The sequence below is a fragment of the Schistocerca cancellata genome, chromosome 6 (assembly GCF_023864275.1).
Source record: "Schistocerca cancellata isolate TAMUIC-IGC-003103 chromosome 6, iqSchCanc2.1, whole genome shotgun sequence".
Lineage (NCBI taxonomy): Eukaryota > Metazoa > Arthropoda > Insecta > Orthoptera > Acrididae > Schistocerca > Schistocerca cancellata.
The window spans coordinates 149,600,282-149,616,950 of NC_064631.1; the positions used below are offsets into that span (position 1 = coordinate 149,600,282).

General features: G+C 41.6%; 1 long non-coding RNA gene across 1 annotated transcript; it reads right to left on the minus strand.

Moving 5' to 3' along the window:
• Positions 1-9,484: 9,484 nt before the first annotated feature.
• LOC126191466 (uncharacterized) lies at positions 9,485-10,667 on the minus strand. Its single transcript, XR_007538350.1, has 3 exons — positions 10,448-10,667; positions 10,117-10,249; positions 9,485-9,711 (listed from the first exon to the last, which is right to left on the minus strand). It is a non-coding gene; the product is annotated as an uncharacterized LOC126191466 (long non-coding RNA).
• Positions 10,668-16,669: the final 6,002 nt, after the last annotated feature.

The window sequence follows — 16,669 nt, forward strand, 5'->3', positions numbered from 1 at the left end:
CGTAACATGCGTGTCCATACGCTACTACGAAATTGTGATCCATTGTCAGAAATTACTCTCATCACATGCCCTACATGAAATAGAAAATGTTTTACAAATGCTTTCGAAACAGTTTTAGTAGTAGCTTTGCGTAACGGAGTGAAAGTAACAAATTTTGAAGTGAGCTCAACAGCGACAAAGATGTAGCAAAAACCTCTGTTAGTTCTCGGAATCGGACCAAAAATATCTACTGCGGCCATATGTCTTAATTTAACAGGTACAATGGGATATAAAGGAGGAATATGTGAAGTGGTGTCTGATTTAGCTTTCTGGCAAATTTTACAAGACGCTAAAACTCGTCGTATACGTTTCTCCATGTTGGTAAAATAACAGTTCTGTCTCAGTATAAGAAAACATTTTCGTGCTCCGTAATATGCGTAACTTAAATGAGTGTACCAGATTAGTTTGTTAACAAGTTCGTCAGGGATGCATAATAACCAATTGTTGCTGTCAGGATGAGAGCGGCGAAACCGAATGTCATTGCGTACAGTGTAGTGGTTCCTAATCGTAACATTTTTCCTATCTTGCCAAAGGTGTTTAATTTCTTTCCACACATTGTCTTTATTTTGTTCTTGTGCTATGTCCTGTAATGACGATGAAATAAAATTTTCAAATGCTACTTGCTGAATGTACATGACACTGAAATTTGTTTTGCAGAAGTTGGTTGCTACGTCTTGCTGATTGTTGCCGAGAGAACGCGATAGTGCGTCTGCTATAACATTTTGCGTACCGGGAATGTGAACTATTGTAAAATTAAATTCCTGTAAATAAAGTTTCCATCTGTTCAATCTGTCGTGAGTGAATTTAGCCGAAAGTAAAAATTGTATCGCTCTGTGGTCTGTGTACACGGTGGTATGTCTGCCATAAAGAAAGTGCCTAAATCTCGTGAAAGCCCATACAACACATAATGTTTCCAATTCTGTAACGGAATAATTTCGTTCAGCAGGTGCCAAAATGCGGCTTGCAAATGCGATGTTTTTAATTACTATCGAACCATCTTCTTCAATTTCCTGGAAAATGTGTACGCCTAAAGCGGTGTTAGAACTGTCGGTGGCAATGGAAAAATTTCTAGTAAGGTCTGGGTGCGATAAAAGTGGTGCATTCAACAAAGCGTATTTCAAATAACATTTTCGTGGACAAGATTCTGTGTGTCAAAAGTATTGCTTACGTTATTGGAATATGCAACCTGTACTGTATTTCATCATATTCTATCTGACGTGTTATTGAATGTACTCTGAAAATTGTGCTAATTAATTTTACGTATGTCGTGATAGTCATTTCCATACGGCGCATTGCGATAGAGATTGAAATACTGTTTTTTCTGTACGTAGTTATTTCCTCGTGGCTATGCGTTACTATTTGTTGTAGCTGGGACTATACGTGCACGCGGCGAAACATTACAGCTTGGTTGACCTTGTAGACTGCATTGTTGGTTAGGAATGCTAAGCGGCTGACTTTCATGCTGTTGTGGTGAAAAACGTCTATTGTTACAAAATGTGTTTACTGTTACTGATAATTTTACACGTACTGATGATCAAGATTTTGTCAGTTATTAAAATTACGCTGGTAGTTGTGGAGTGCCTAATAAAAATTGTCACTTTCGGTAAAAATTTGTCACATCGGGTTTTCATTACATATTCTTAATTCTAAATAGAGCAATAGTTAAAGAGCGGTTTTGATAGATATAAAGGATAGTAGAAGACAAGGCAGCAGTGCAGAAAACTAAAGATGAAACAGCACTACTACAGCTCGGGGCCCTATGCTCGCTACGGCACATATTCATTAAAGCGTAATGAATCCCCTGAGGTTCATTACGCACTGCAAATACTTTTCAGCTTTTGCCTTACAGGCAATGCCGGTAAAAATTCAGAAATAAATTGCTGTATCCATACTAATTCAAGTTTCTGCATTACACGTAATGCTGATGAAAAAACCATAGCAGTTTGTCGCATCGAGTTTAAAGCTAGTTTCTGCATTACAGGTAATAGCGGTGAAAGTACAAAAATAAATCGACGTATCCAGTTCAAATCGTGTATCTGTGCTCTGTCATTATTAAATGCCTTAGTTTTTCTTACGGATAAAAATTGCTCGTAATCAACGTTCTCGTCACTGAATTTGAGAACACGTTCACGTTTGTGTGAGAATCCATTTGTCTGTGTCATTTCAGATTTTAAGTCGCGTAGCTTTTCGCATTTTAAGTCGCATAGTCTCTGTAAATTGCTCAAATCATACGCGCTGCGTGACTCTGACAAATGTTCGCTAAGTGACGTCTGCTGTGATGTGTTATTAACTGAAATATTTTTCATCTCTGTTACTTCTTGCTGTAAACTCGACAGTTTTCTACGCAACGTGTTGTTAGACGAGTCGATCTCATTAATTGTCTGCTGTAAATTTTGAAATTCAGGTGTTTGATTAAATGAAACCGGTGAAGTATCGTCTGATTTATTGTCATTAGCACTTTCGATAGCATCAATACGACTGGCTAATTCATCATATTTTTCAGTCAGTATTTTTGCCTGATCATCGGTTTTAGAATCGGACGCATTAATCTGTTTTTGCAACTTACGCGTAGTTTCGCTCAGTTTTTTAACATCAGCTTTGATGACATCGCAATCCTGTGTTAGTTCTAATTGTTCGAATCTGTCTGTCACTGTTTGAATATCTACTGTGTGTGTATCTGTTTTTGATTTAAGATCAGAAATTTCATCCCGTAATTCTGCGTTCAACTGTTCTATGGTATTAATTTTGTCGGACACTGTAGTAATATTATTGTCTACATACGTCTTTGCTTTCGCAAATATTTTACGTTTGTCTTCTTGTCTTTGTGCAGTGATTGTTTCCATGACTTGTCGTTTTACTTTGTTTTGATCTTGAATAAATTTGCGGAAACGCGTATCACTGTTTTGTATGTGAAGATTAAAGCGTTCGTCAATCTGAGTATTCTGTTGTTCGAATTTCGCGTCTATCTTTGAATCCATTGTGCGCGAAAGTTCTACCGTCATTGCTTTAAACTCGTCCCGTAATTGTGTAGCTTTTTCAGAGCATTGTTTAGCGACTGTACTAATTTCCGCTCTAAGTGTTTGTGTTGCGGCTGTTTACATTTCCCTTAATTCCTGAGCAACAGACTTAATTTCTTCGCTGCTTTTTTTTGAACAAGCCTCAATTTCCACGCGCAACTGTTCCTTAGTGTCATGACACTGCGCGGCAATGGCTCTAATTTGTTCACTAAGCAGTCTGGAATTGTCGTCTAATTTTTCATTATTATTGTCTAATTTTTCATTAAACTGTTTGTTCTGTTCTCTAAGTTGTTTGTTATCTTCCTTAAGGTTGTCTTGTTTTTCAATAATTTCGTTAAATCGTTGTAGCAATAGTGCCATAATTTGATCCGAGCCAAAATTAGCATTTCTATTCTCTGTGTTGTTTGATAGTGTACCTACAATTGTCACGTTTTCTGTAACCATCCGGTCATTCTGCGATTCACAAAAAGGATTATCAGTCGGATGTACACTGTCAGGCACTATTTCGGAACTAAATAAATCCGTCGTACTTTGAGTATTCTGTTCATTTTCATTAGAAAAATTTCTCGGTACGTTACTTGAATTTTCCAAACCGGGTGTATTAAGCTGGGCAGCGCTCATTACAATAGTGCACCCCGCGTCATCGGTTGTCGTCAGATCAACAGAGGACATAACCGAGTTCGTTTGTTCATCAGTAAGATAATAATCATCACTAGTAGTTGGAACGCACTGATTATCAGTGAACGCAGGATTGTCACTATTACACTGCATGTCACAATTACTATCGGTCACGTTGTTTAAGTCGGTAAATTCATTCATAATACCTCGCGATACACTATTCACAGTCTTTCGCGGCATTTTTACAGTAGTCACAATTATTCACAAAACAATAAGCACAAATGCAAAAGCAACACACAAATACAATAGAGCAACGAATTGCCGTTGGCCTGTAGAAAGAAAGTCACAAGATTAGTAAAAGCGTTGCGCCAAATCCTAATTATATCTAAGCAAATAAGAGCAGATATCTGACTGTTGTTCAAAAGACTCTCAACGAAATACGATCCTGGACTGGGTGTCGCCAAGTGTAACCTCCCCAGAAAAATTTAAAAGAAAAGGACAATATTTAATAAAAATGGAAGCCAAGTGTAACCTCTCGCAATGAAATGTACTGACAAAGGCAACAAAAATGTGAAATTCGCAATCTGACTCTGCTGTAAGCTCCCGCAAAAATAATGAAAAACAATTCAGTACTAATGAAATCTCAGTGATAATGATAATTCAATTAAACCGAAATATCGGTCTTTGGCCCTGTGCAAATCAGAATTAAATTCTTACCTCATTGTAACTGCTAGTCAAATTTCTGCTCTTATTCTTGCGCACAGCTTGGAGGAACTGCATTGCAAATAATAATATTCCTTTTTTTTTTTAAATTTAACTGAAACTTTTCTTTAAGGGAAGTGGAATGAAATCGTTAATTCAATTAAATAAATTTTTTTTGTAAAATTGCTTTTGAAATCAAAATTATTATTGGGGCACTTGTTGGAAATTAATTACAATAAATAAACTTTACATTATCTGATGATTACCTTAATTAACAATATACCTCATTCAGCATCTTGACCAGTGTTGCCGACAGACTACATCACACAACCGCACTGGGCTGCTACTCCTGACCGACTGCTCTGCATGACGACTACTACAGAATTGCACGACGACTACCACTGTACTGCTCTACATGACGACTACAACTGAACTGCTTGCAACACTCGCGCGGTCAAGCGCAGACTAACTACGATTATAGGCTCTCTGGTCAAAGATTTTAACGTGCCTCACCATCGCTGCTATGTTACATACGTGTTTCAAGTCATTATAAAGCTCTATACAAGCCTTTTCTTCATATTTAGTTTCTAAATATTCACAGCCAGTAACATTTTATAAAATGTAAAAATAAATCAAATTATAAGTGCAAGTCCAATACTATAAAATAAGAAAAGACAAATAGGCTGTAGTGATATCAGTCTGGTAGTAAGCCAGGTAAGAGTGTAAGTGTGTAGTCTGTAAATCTGTGTATGTGGGTCCTCTTTATGAAATTCTTTGAAATTCGTAATATGGTGTACATTTATACTATGATTGGTTCTCAAACCTTCCACTTCCAAAGCATTCGGATGACAAATACAGTGAATTCTGTATGGTACATTATAGCAAAGAAAGAATTTGGTGAACAAACATTTTCCTTAATGAGACAATCTATGTGATATGAGGAGTAGTTTTTGATCTACCCGAAATGTTCATTTGATTCCAGAAGGCTGCTGGCGTTGAATGCTCTATTCTCCAGCTCGTCCAAGATTTCGTAAAGCTATTTCCACAATTTCATGGTGTCATGACCACCAAGACTTAGGTATTGGTACAATTTCTCTGATTCTTTCAGGAGGCAGTTCGTTTTTCAGTACATGTTATGGAGAAAAAAACGTAGAAGCGTTGGGAATAGATTTGGTAAGATCCTGAAATGTGTAAATGTATTTGTCCCAATCTCTGTGTTTCTTGTGGCACTACAATCTGCATAGTTTACTTATCTCTTTCACAATGCATTCAGATAGATTTGAAGATGCATGATAGCGGGATATGTAAATGAGTTTGATTTTAGAGAGAGTGCAAATCTAGCAACTTGACCTAAATTGTGGACCATTGTCTGAAATGACCTTGTCAACGTAACCAAATTCTGTAAAAATTGTTAACCAAGGCGGTGGACACAATTTTGCCAGTAGCTTTATGCAAAGGTGTGAATGAAAGAAATTTCGACGTGAGCTTTACAGCTACAAATATATAAGACAAGCCTTGTCTGCTGGTAACAATAGGACCATATAAGTCAACGACTGCTGGATGACGTATTTCACAGAAATGATCGGACACAACTGAGCATAAAAGGAAGATGTTGTTGTCTTGGATTTCTGGCATAATTTGCACTACATAAGAACATGATGACAGCGTTTCTCTATATTAAAGAAATAAGACGTTTGACGAAGAATGAAAAAGCATTTATGAGCTCCATAATGAGCGCAACTGAGAAATATGTACCATATAAGTTTTAACTAGATGCTCAGGAATGCAGACAAGCCAGGTAGGACTGTCAGATATTAACCATTTAAACAAGGTGTTAGTATTAGGGCAAAGCTGTTACAGCCCCACTCTGCATTGTTGCCAGATATATCCAAGATGGCGGCGATGACGTCATCCAAGATGGAGTCATGTAGACTTGGCAACAGCGAATGATGTCATCCAAGATGGCTGCTATGACGTCATTCAAGATGGCTAATTTTGGCGGGAAGTTTAAATTTTTGCAGTGTAAAGTGCCCCCCTCCCCCAGAAAACTGGCAGGAAGTTCAAATTCCAGCAGGATAATGCATCATACTACTGTTATCTCTACTAAGCAAAGAAAATCGTTGGAAGATAGCTCACTTGGGTTACCTCCACTAACCTAAGCCACCTGACTGCCACTTCCTCCTATGAACTGGGGCCAAAGATTGAATTAAACAAAAGTCTCTTGGAGTTTTGCTGCTAATCTAAGAAATGGCTCGAAAGAAAGGGCTCTTGTGCTAACCTCAGTCACCCCACTGCCACCTCCTCCTACCAACTGGCGCCAAGTTTGAATTTTACTGACAGAATAGCAGACGACTCTGCATTCCCTATCGACTGATTCCTCATATTGCACTCATTTACGCGATCAGTTTCACTGCTAGCAACCCCCAGAAGTTGCTGTCCGTCTACCAAAACTTTTTCCCCAACTCAAACAAGCGATATCAGTCAATCATTATGTGGTAACCAGTGCAGCTGGCTGGGGTGGCCGAGCCGTTCTAGGCGCTACAGTCTGGAACCGCGCGACCGCTGCAGTCGCAGGTTCGAATCCTGCCTCGAGCATAGCTGTGTGTGATGTCCTTAGGTTAGTTAGGTTTAAGTAGTTCTAGGGGACTGATGACCTCAGAAGTTAAGTCTCATAATGCTCAGAGCCATTTGAACCATTAACCAATGCATGGATGGGATAGAAAAGACACCATCGATGCCAGCCGTTGTGGCCGAGCGGTTCTAGGCGCATCAGTCTAGAACCGCGCGACCGCTATATAGTTGTGAGTGCGTTACACCGGCGCTCAGTGCATTCCAAGGTGGGCTGCTTGTTGGTGCTCCTGTATGGTGGCCAGCCCGTGTAGCCGAGCGGTTCTAGGCGGTTCAGTCCGGAACCACGCTGCTGGTGCGGTCGCAGGTTCGAATCCTGCCTCAGGCATGGATGTGTGTGAAGTCCTTAGGTTAGTTAGGTTTAAGTAGTTCTAAGTTCTAGGAGACTGATGACCTCAGATGTTAAGTCCCATAGTGCTCAGAGCCATTTGAACCATTTTGAACCCCATCAATGTACTCTAATAATAAACATCACAGTTGATAGTGCACAGGATTTTACAGCAACTTCAACACTGGCCAATGATGTGACAGCATGTTTCCCCAGTTTCAGTACCGTAAAATGGGGTGACTTTGTGACAAGTTTTGCATGTTTTCACTCGTACACTGATCCATTTTTAACATAAACTGAAACGGATGGCATCATAAGATAGCTACAACCTTCCTTTACAAGATTATGTCTTCAAAAAATCTTTTTTATGAACGACTATATAAAGGGAAAACTCTGTCACAAAGTCACCCCACCCTGTGGGGTGACTTTGTGACAACATTATTTTTTTCCCATACTTTGTAACCCAAAAACAATGTCACAATTTTGACCAATCAAAAAGTATATTTAAACAATGTACATGTGTTTGATGCTTTGGTAGAGCTACATCAGTTTTACAAGTGATGAAAAAGGAGCTCCCTAATCTAGATTTTTCACCTCAAAGAACCCTCGCTTTCCTACCGGTCTTGGGGGGTCGATAGTGTACAAAACTTCTTCTTTGGAGTACAGAATAGCATCTTCTTTAGTAGGCCACTTCCAGAACATCTTGGTCCTCTCCATAACGCTGACAATGTAGCCCTCTTGTTTTTCTTCAGTCACCCTTCCTGGAAAAAGTTTCCCTTCAAAGTTCACCACTACAAAATCATCCACTTTGAAAACGTTTTTTTCAGGAGCCATGCTGTCGATTCCCAAGACGTCTTTATCATTTGGAATCACTTTTGTGGGAGACATTTCAGGTTCTGAATCCTCCAAACAGCTGAAAGATTCATCCAGCACGTCGGGGTCACTGGGATCTTCATCCGTCCAGTTCCTCTCTCTGCTGTTGTCTTCATCTGAAGAGCTTTCTTCAGACATCTCACCTGCCAGTACAGCCTTTTCCTTGGATCCGCTGGGTCTGGAGGAAGTGGTGGCTTTTGTGTTCTTCCCTTTCGGCTGTTCCGCCCTACTGGCTTCGATTTCGGCACTGGAGATACTTCTGCCTGCTGGAACAGTGAGCCTCCTCCTTCTCTTGGGGGCCCGGCATCCTGTAACCTCTTCTCTCTTCTTCTGCAGTTCTTCTATGAAGATCTCACCAACCACTCCTGATAAGGACTGTAGGCTCTCTTCCAAGACGGCCTTCGGGAGTCTTTGGAGGGCTTCCATTTTGTTAAGCGGAAAAATCCCAGTCTTCCTAAATCCTGACTGGAGATTTTTTATGATGTTCTCCTGCAGCTTGTCCATCATTTTCTTTAACAGACCAGGCAGTTCATCTTTTGGAACTGATGTGCACCGGCTACCAAATGTCGATTGCTTCCAATCTGACAAAATTTCACGCCAAATCAGTTTTAGAACTCTGAATATGGCAACATCTAGCGGTTACAGTAGATGTGTCGCATTTGGTGGGAGTGCGATAAATTTTATCCCATACTTATCACAGAGTCGAATAACCTCTAGGTTAATATGCGAACTCAAATTATCGCCAATAAGAAGTTTTTGGCCATCTTGTTGTTTCAGTATGGGGAGCATAAAATTGATGAACCAGTCCTCAAACACTTGGTGATCAAACCATCCAGATTTAGTACGATTGTAGCGGGCTCCTTCAGGTCCATTTTCGGTCCAGGTCGACCACATGTTCTCGGCCTTGTAATTTACGTATAGTGGAGCCAACTGTCCTGCGGCGTTCCCACAGACCATAATCGAAGTACACGCTTTGGAACAATTTTGTATCCGCTCTGGATATTTTGCTCCTCTTCTGACCAACACTTTTTTGCTTCCCAGATCGTCCTGGACGTTCGTTTCGTCGTAATTCCAAATTTTTTCTGGCGGAATACCCTCTAACTCCTTCTCTAAATGCTCAAAATATGAGTCAATCACTTCAGTATCAGTCGCAGCTCTTGCATATGTGATATTTTTGGCGACACGTTCGGAGAGAACATACTTATGCCGCTTCATAAATGATATGGCCCACTCTCTCCCAGGAAAGTTTCCATTTCAAACATGGGAACTTTTCTTCCGGTTCGATCTAGATATGATTTGACGACACAGCGCAAATCAAGTAATGTCATTGGGAAACCATAAGATGCCATTGCAATGGAATGAGCAACGAATGTATCCTCTTCTTCTTTTGTAAAAATAGGTTGACCCCCATGCTGTCTTTTAGGTTTGACTGTCTCTGAGTTTGAGGTGGTCGAACGTTTTATCTCTTTGGTTTTGTTCCACAATGTGTTTCGATGAATATTGAACCTAAAACCAGAGAAAAAGAACGTATAAAACATATATACCAGTATGGTATAATTCAGAAAAAAATACCATACCTTTTAAAAGATGTTTAATAGAAAAAATGCCAAAAATATCAGAATTTTACGAAGGTAGGTTTAAAATTTGCATAAATGCTTCCTTTACAAATGCCAGAAGTTGCAAATTGGTGTAAAAACCCGTTTTATGACAGTAAAGTTTGTAACAAAATAAAGGAATGTAGGTAACTTCCTGGTGTACATAGCTGTATTTTGCTCCCTATTCAAGCAGAAGAATTTGCTTAAAAACGCCAAACAGATGGTCATCTAAACGTCTATTTTAGCCTTACAGTATCCAATAAAACGTTTACTTGCTGTGTGACAGTGTATGAAAAATTAAAGAACTGCCACTAACCTTTCAGATGCTGCTCGCAGGGTCATTTTCTTTGTTAAAACCAATTTAACGGCTTTATCTAACGTCTCTGGAGTAATTTCTATAGGCTCTTGCACCCAACTTCCTTTTATAAGACCTCATCTTCTTTTCAGTGCTTGAAAGACAAAAAAACGTGATAAAATATAACCTAAAACCATGGTGGGGTGACTTTGTGACAAGTTGGGGTGTCACAAAGTCACCACACAAAGTGCGTGCATTTCAGTTTTTGTCTCATATGTTCAACAAACATGGCTTGATTTAATCGATATTCTACAATAATTTGCCCAACATATTAACAAACAAATGTACATACCTGTTTTAGTTGCGTCCTTAACATAAACGTTTTCACAATATCAAGTTTCCCTCGTTTTACGAAAACGTAAATAACAGCGTTTCTAAGCAACGGCGTCGGAAGGAACTATGCGTGTGCAGAAGCTTCACCCTGCTGCCGCTACGTGGCGTGGCATGTCTGACAAACGAAATGCGTGGTTCAGCTCTTTCCTGAGACGAGCGGTCGCGGCGCGAGATTTAAAATACGAAAACTCGATCCCTTGTCACAAAGTCACCCCACCAGTCACAAAGTCGCCCCATTTTTCGGTATCATAGCTAAACCATCCCCTCACCACTTTGCAAGTATCATTGCGAACATGGATAGATGACAGTGCAGTACATCAATTCAGTGTTAATTCTCGATCACATAAATCATCAAAGTATATGAGACAGTGCTCCACACTGAGCATAGTGTTTAATTTACGATCTGTCTCTCTGCGTATGGGAGTCACAGAGCATTTTCCCTGTCTTTGTGTAAAATTAGAGAGGGCAGCTGTTTGTAGTTTGCAGCTGTGGAAACACCACTTGGCCGGGGTTGCTGCTAACCTCCTGTACGCTCTACTGGACAGGGAGTGGCGGAGGGTGCTTGCGCACGATGATTGCATTATTTTGCGAGCAGGTCTGTAGGCTGTGATATGCGTTATTTGGACAGTTTAAGAGTTGATTTCGTGTCAGTGTCAGTGTCATAAATATACTCCCTCCCTAAATACAATGTTCAAAAATAACTCCTTACTCTCCCCAGCATCCCAGTGAAGGCTGAGTCATTATCGCACCATTTTCCCCCTACAGACCACCATCTTGGATTGCGCCACATGAGGGATGACAGAACCATCTGGTGGCAGTACTGTGTACTAGGTCAGTTGGACTCTAAATCTCGTTGTAGAGAGACTGCCTGCAAAATAAAGACTTGTGTCCAGATTCGATTTCCCGCCATTTCCCCCCTTACCCACCATCTAGGATTATGTCACAAAAAGACGACAGCGCCCTCTGATGGTGGTACTGATTACTAGACCTCGTGGTAAACACACTGTTTGCCACCATCATGGCTAACTATACTTGCGTCATCACCTGATGTCATGGCCACCGTCTTGGATGACAGTGCCCTCTGGTGTCTGCACTGTGTACTAGGTCAGTTGGAGTATGGACCTCGAGGCAAGCACACTGGATGATGGTGCTGCCTCAAATTGTTTAAATAACGACAGGTGCATGATTTCGACAGATGATGATTAGCAAGTGTGTTTGCAGAGTCTTTTAGATAGATTATTATTTTGACGATTTACAAGTTGTGTGGCTCTCTGAACGTAAATGTATTGCATTAATTACGTGTCTTTTGCATATCTGTTGGCTGTGCATTCCGTTATTTTGACGGTTTACAATTAGCAGGCATGTGTGTAGATTTTTATACATGAATTATTTAGGAGTAGTTTGCAAGTCTGTATGCTGTGGGGCATGTCAGTGTGTGTGTTCTGTATCACTGTGATAAATATACTCCATCCCTAAATAAACTGCTCCAAAATAAATAACGTACACTCCTTCCTCTCTCCACCAGCCCAGTGCACGCTGAGTCCTTTTCCCACCAATCCCTAGGAAGAGGTGGCTGCCGGGTGACTTAGGTTAGTGAAGGTGACCTTTCTTTCCCACAATTTTCTTAGGTTGGTAGCGAAACCCCAAGTGACCTTTCTTTACTGCCAAAATTCAAACTTGGCGCCAATTGGTAGGAGGAGGTGACAGTCGGGTGGCTTAGGTTAGTGGAGGTAACCCAAGTGAGCTATCTTCCCGTGATTTTAGTTGCTTAGTAGAGATAAAAGTGGTGTGATGCATTATCCTATTGGAATTTGAACTACCCCCCAGTTGTCTGGGGGAGGGGAGGGCACTTTGCACTGCCAAACTTCAAACTTCCAGCCAAAATCCGCCATCTTGAATGACGTTATGGCCGCCATCTTGGATGACGTCATGCACTGTTGCCAAGTCTACACGACTCCATCTTGGATGATGTCATCACCGCCATCTTGGATATATCTGGCAACAATGCAGAGTTGGACCGTAACAGCTTTGACCCAATACTAACACCTTGTTTAAATGGTTAAGACCTGACAGTCCTACCTGGCTTGCCTGCATTCCCGAGCATCTCGTTAAAACTTATATGGTACATATGTCTCAGTTGCGCTCATTATGGAGCCCACAAATGCTTTTTCATAGTTTGTCAAACCTCTTATTTCTTTAATATGGAGAAACCCTTTCATCGTGTTCTTATGTAGTGCAAATTATGCCAGAAAGCCAAAACAACAACATCTTCCTTTTATGCTCAGTTGTGTCTGATCATTTCTGTGAAATTACATCATCCAGCAGTCGTTGACTTATATGGTCCTATTGTTACCAGCAGACAAGGCTTCTCTTATATTTTTGTAGCTGTAATGCTCACGTCGGAATTTGTTTCATTCACACCTTTGCATAAAGCTACTGGCAAAATTGTGTCCACCGCCTTTGTTAACAATTTTTACAGAATTTGGTTACGTTGACAAGGTCATTTCAGACAATGGTCCACAATTTAGGTCAAGTTGCTAGATTTGCACTCTCTCTAAAATCAAACTCATTTACGTATCCCGCTATCATGCATCTTCAAATCCACCTGAACGCATTGCGAAAGAGATAAATAAACTATGCAGATTGTAGTGCCGCAAGAAACACAGAGATTGGGACAAATACATTTACACATTTCAGGATCTTATCAAATCTATTCCCAACACTTCTATGTTTCTCCCTCCTTACCTTGCACTGAAAAACGAACTGCCTCCTGACAGAATCAGAGAACTTGTAGCAATACATAAGTCACGTTGCTTACGACACCATGAAATTGTAGAAATAGCTTTACGAAATCTAGGACGAGCTGCAGAAAAGAGGATTCGTCGCCAGAAGCCTTCTGGAATCAAACAAACATTTTGGGTAGGTCAAAATGTACTCGTGAGATCACATAGATTGTCTCATAAAGGAAAATGCTTGTTCAGCAAATTCTTTCTTTGCTATAACAGACCATACAGAATTCACTGTATTTGTCATCTGAATGCCATTGGATTGCTATTTGCATTTACTTTGATGTTACTCTGGAGATTTTTCTACCATTTATTTCATGCTATCTACACCCTGTTGCTTTCATACAATTTTGTCTACTGTCAGACGGAATATTTGTTGAGAGCTACAATTTCTTTTTCTCAGAATCTATTGTCATTGCAAGTGTTTTGTGTACAGTTTTTTGATGTTTTATACTTATGACTACGAGGTGGTTTTTGAGTGATAGACACCTGATGCAGGCAGAACAGGGAATTTTTTTTTGGTAAATTTCAGATGTGTTGTATAATGAAGTTTGTTGCATATTTGTGCATTTCGTGATGATGATTACTGATGATATTTAATGAGGTATATGATTATGATTTATGTGACTTACATATATAATGTGTTATGTGAAATTTCTGATGAGATGATGATAATGATGACAATGAATATTATTGAGGTAATAGTTTTATTTCATGTGATGATATTTCTGGTATATAAGTATAAAAGATAAGTTTAGATCAGTCATGGCAGGTTGGCAATAGTAACTGTTCTGCAGCTATTTGCTACTACACTAAAGTTTCTTTTGTGTGATGTGCAGTTGTCACTTTCTTGAGATTTTTATGCAACTCTGGATATATTTGTTATATTTTCTTGTCTATGAGATCAACACAACAGGCTACAGCTATGCGACATCTGTAATAACTTCAAGTTGAACAAATATATTTCAAGGGAGACGCAATGCATGAAAGTCACAGATCAAATAAACAGAATAAGACATGTGTACACTTTAACAGTCAAATCATAACTAAGTCCAAGTCTAGTGGTCGCTGGCCGGCTGGCCGCTTAGGTGGCGCTGCTGCTGCATGGCTGGCAGACAGCGCCGCATGTAGAGGACACGTGTAACTGCGGGGCAGCACACTGAAAGATCGGCAAGTCCCTCTGAATGTTTTGCACAGGTCTTGATGGAGGTGGCCTGTAGATTGCTAACGTCCATAGGTGTTGTTTGACTGGCCATAAAATCTCGAGGAGGAGGATTCCCATATGGACGGATGTGTCCCCTATGATAACGGGTCGAGATGACAGGGGATGTGAGGGTCGAAATCTGCTGGGGCCCCGTGCACCAATCTGCCTGTTGCTGCAAGTCCGGTTGTTATAACAGGAGACATGGGTGATGTGTCCGCGTCCGTAGGAGAAGGAGGCGAGTAGAGTTGCTCTGATAGATGATGGTCATCTGGTTCCTGCATGGGCACGTCTCCTGGTGGCATTAGTTCTTGTGCTGGCACCGATATGATGGTAAGAGGACTGCGTTGAGAGTAATGAGAGATTTCAGTTTCTCGAGAGTCAGATAGAGCCGAAGGTGGTGTAGTGGCATCTGGAACAGGCATTGCCGGCACACGAGGCTGAAGCTGGTCCGAATGATGCACTGCAACACCTCTGTCTGTCTGGATTTCATACAGGCGTCGTCCACGGTGTCGTAAGATGCGACCAGGACTCCATTTTGGCCGCCTGCCATATCCCCGTATCCATACAAGGTCGTTGGCGGTGAACCGGCCAAGCGAAGGCACCCGCGGCCGTGAGGAGGAAGGCCACAGAGGATGAAGTAGCGTGCGGGGCTGTCGGCCATGTAAGAGCTCAGCCGGGCTGTGGTCACCCATGGGGGTGAAACGGTAAGAAGCAAGAAATTGGAGAAGTGCATCATCAGCAGGAGAAGTCATGAGTTTCTTCATCTGAGCCTTAAATGTGCGGACCAGTCGTTCAGCCTCACCGTTTGACTGTGGATGGAATGGAGGAGCCGTGACATACATGACGCCGTGACGGGCACAAAAATCCGCAAAATCGGAAGAGGCAAATTGCGGACCATTATCAGTAACAAGAGTAGAGGGAAGGCCTTCCAAAGAGAAAATGCGAGCTAGAGCATTGGTGGTTGCCGCTGTGGTAGGCGACGTGCAACGAACAATGAAAGGAAAGTTAGAGTAGGCGTCAATAACGAGAAGCCAATAAGTTCCTAAAAAAGGTCCCGTGAAGTCAGCATGAATATGCTCCCAGGGCTTCTCAGGCGAAGGCCACGGTGACAAAGATGACTTTGGGGCGGCGGCCTGTGACGCACAAGGGCCGCAGGCAGCGACCATGTGTGCGATTTCAGAGTCTATGCCGGGCCAGTACACGTGATAGCGCGCCAGAGATTTTGTGCGAGAGACAACCCAAAGCCCTTGGTGAAGGAGGCGCAAGACCGAAGCACGCAAAGACGCAGGTACCACAACACGCGGCGAAGCATTTTCGGTAGAAAGGAAGATAACACCATCCCTATCCGTGAAGCGGTAACGCGAAATGTAGTAGTTCTGCAAGGGCTCAGAAGTCTTAGCGGACGGACGATCTGGCCAACTCTTCTAAGTACAGCATAAAACCCGGGAGAGGGTATGGTCAGAACCTGTAGCAGCCGCCAGCCGGTCCCCAGTGAAGGGAACCAGTCCACAACCCGCTGCTCGGCAACATCCAGGTGGAAACACAAAAGTTCGTCCCTATCGAATGCCAGATCAGGACCCATGGGAAGGCGAGACAGTGCATCAGCATTCGCATGTTGAGCCGTCGGCCGGAAATGAATCTCATAATTGAAACGAGACAAGTAAGGAGCCCAACGCTGGAGGTGGTGGGCACCCGTGTCGGGAAGTGACGTTGATGGACGAAACAAGGAAACAAGTGGTTTGTGATCCGTAACAAGATGAAATTTGGATCAATAGAGAAAAACACCAAATTTATGGAGAGAATAAATAATGGCCAAAGCTTCTTTTTCAATTTTGGAATACTTCTGTTGTCCGAACCATCAGAAAAACTGTGTGCAAGGACTGCACCGACCCCGTATTGAGAGGCGTCCATGGCAAAAACAAGATGTTGGCCAGATCGATAAGTAACCAGGCACGGGGCCTGTTTCAGCATTGTCTTCAGTTTCTGGAAAGCCGCATCGCATGACGCGGACCAGTGAAAAGGCACGTTTTTATGCAACAGGCGATGCAACGGCTGAGCCACAGAAGCAGCAAATGGTAAAAACTTGTGATAGTATGCTATTTTCCCCAAGAAGGCCTGAAGTTCCTTAACAGATGTAGGGCGAGGAAGGGCATCGATCACAGCGACAGTTTGCTGAAGCAGACGAATACCA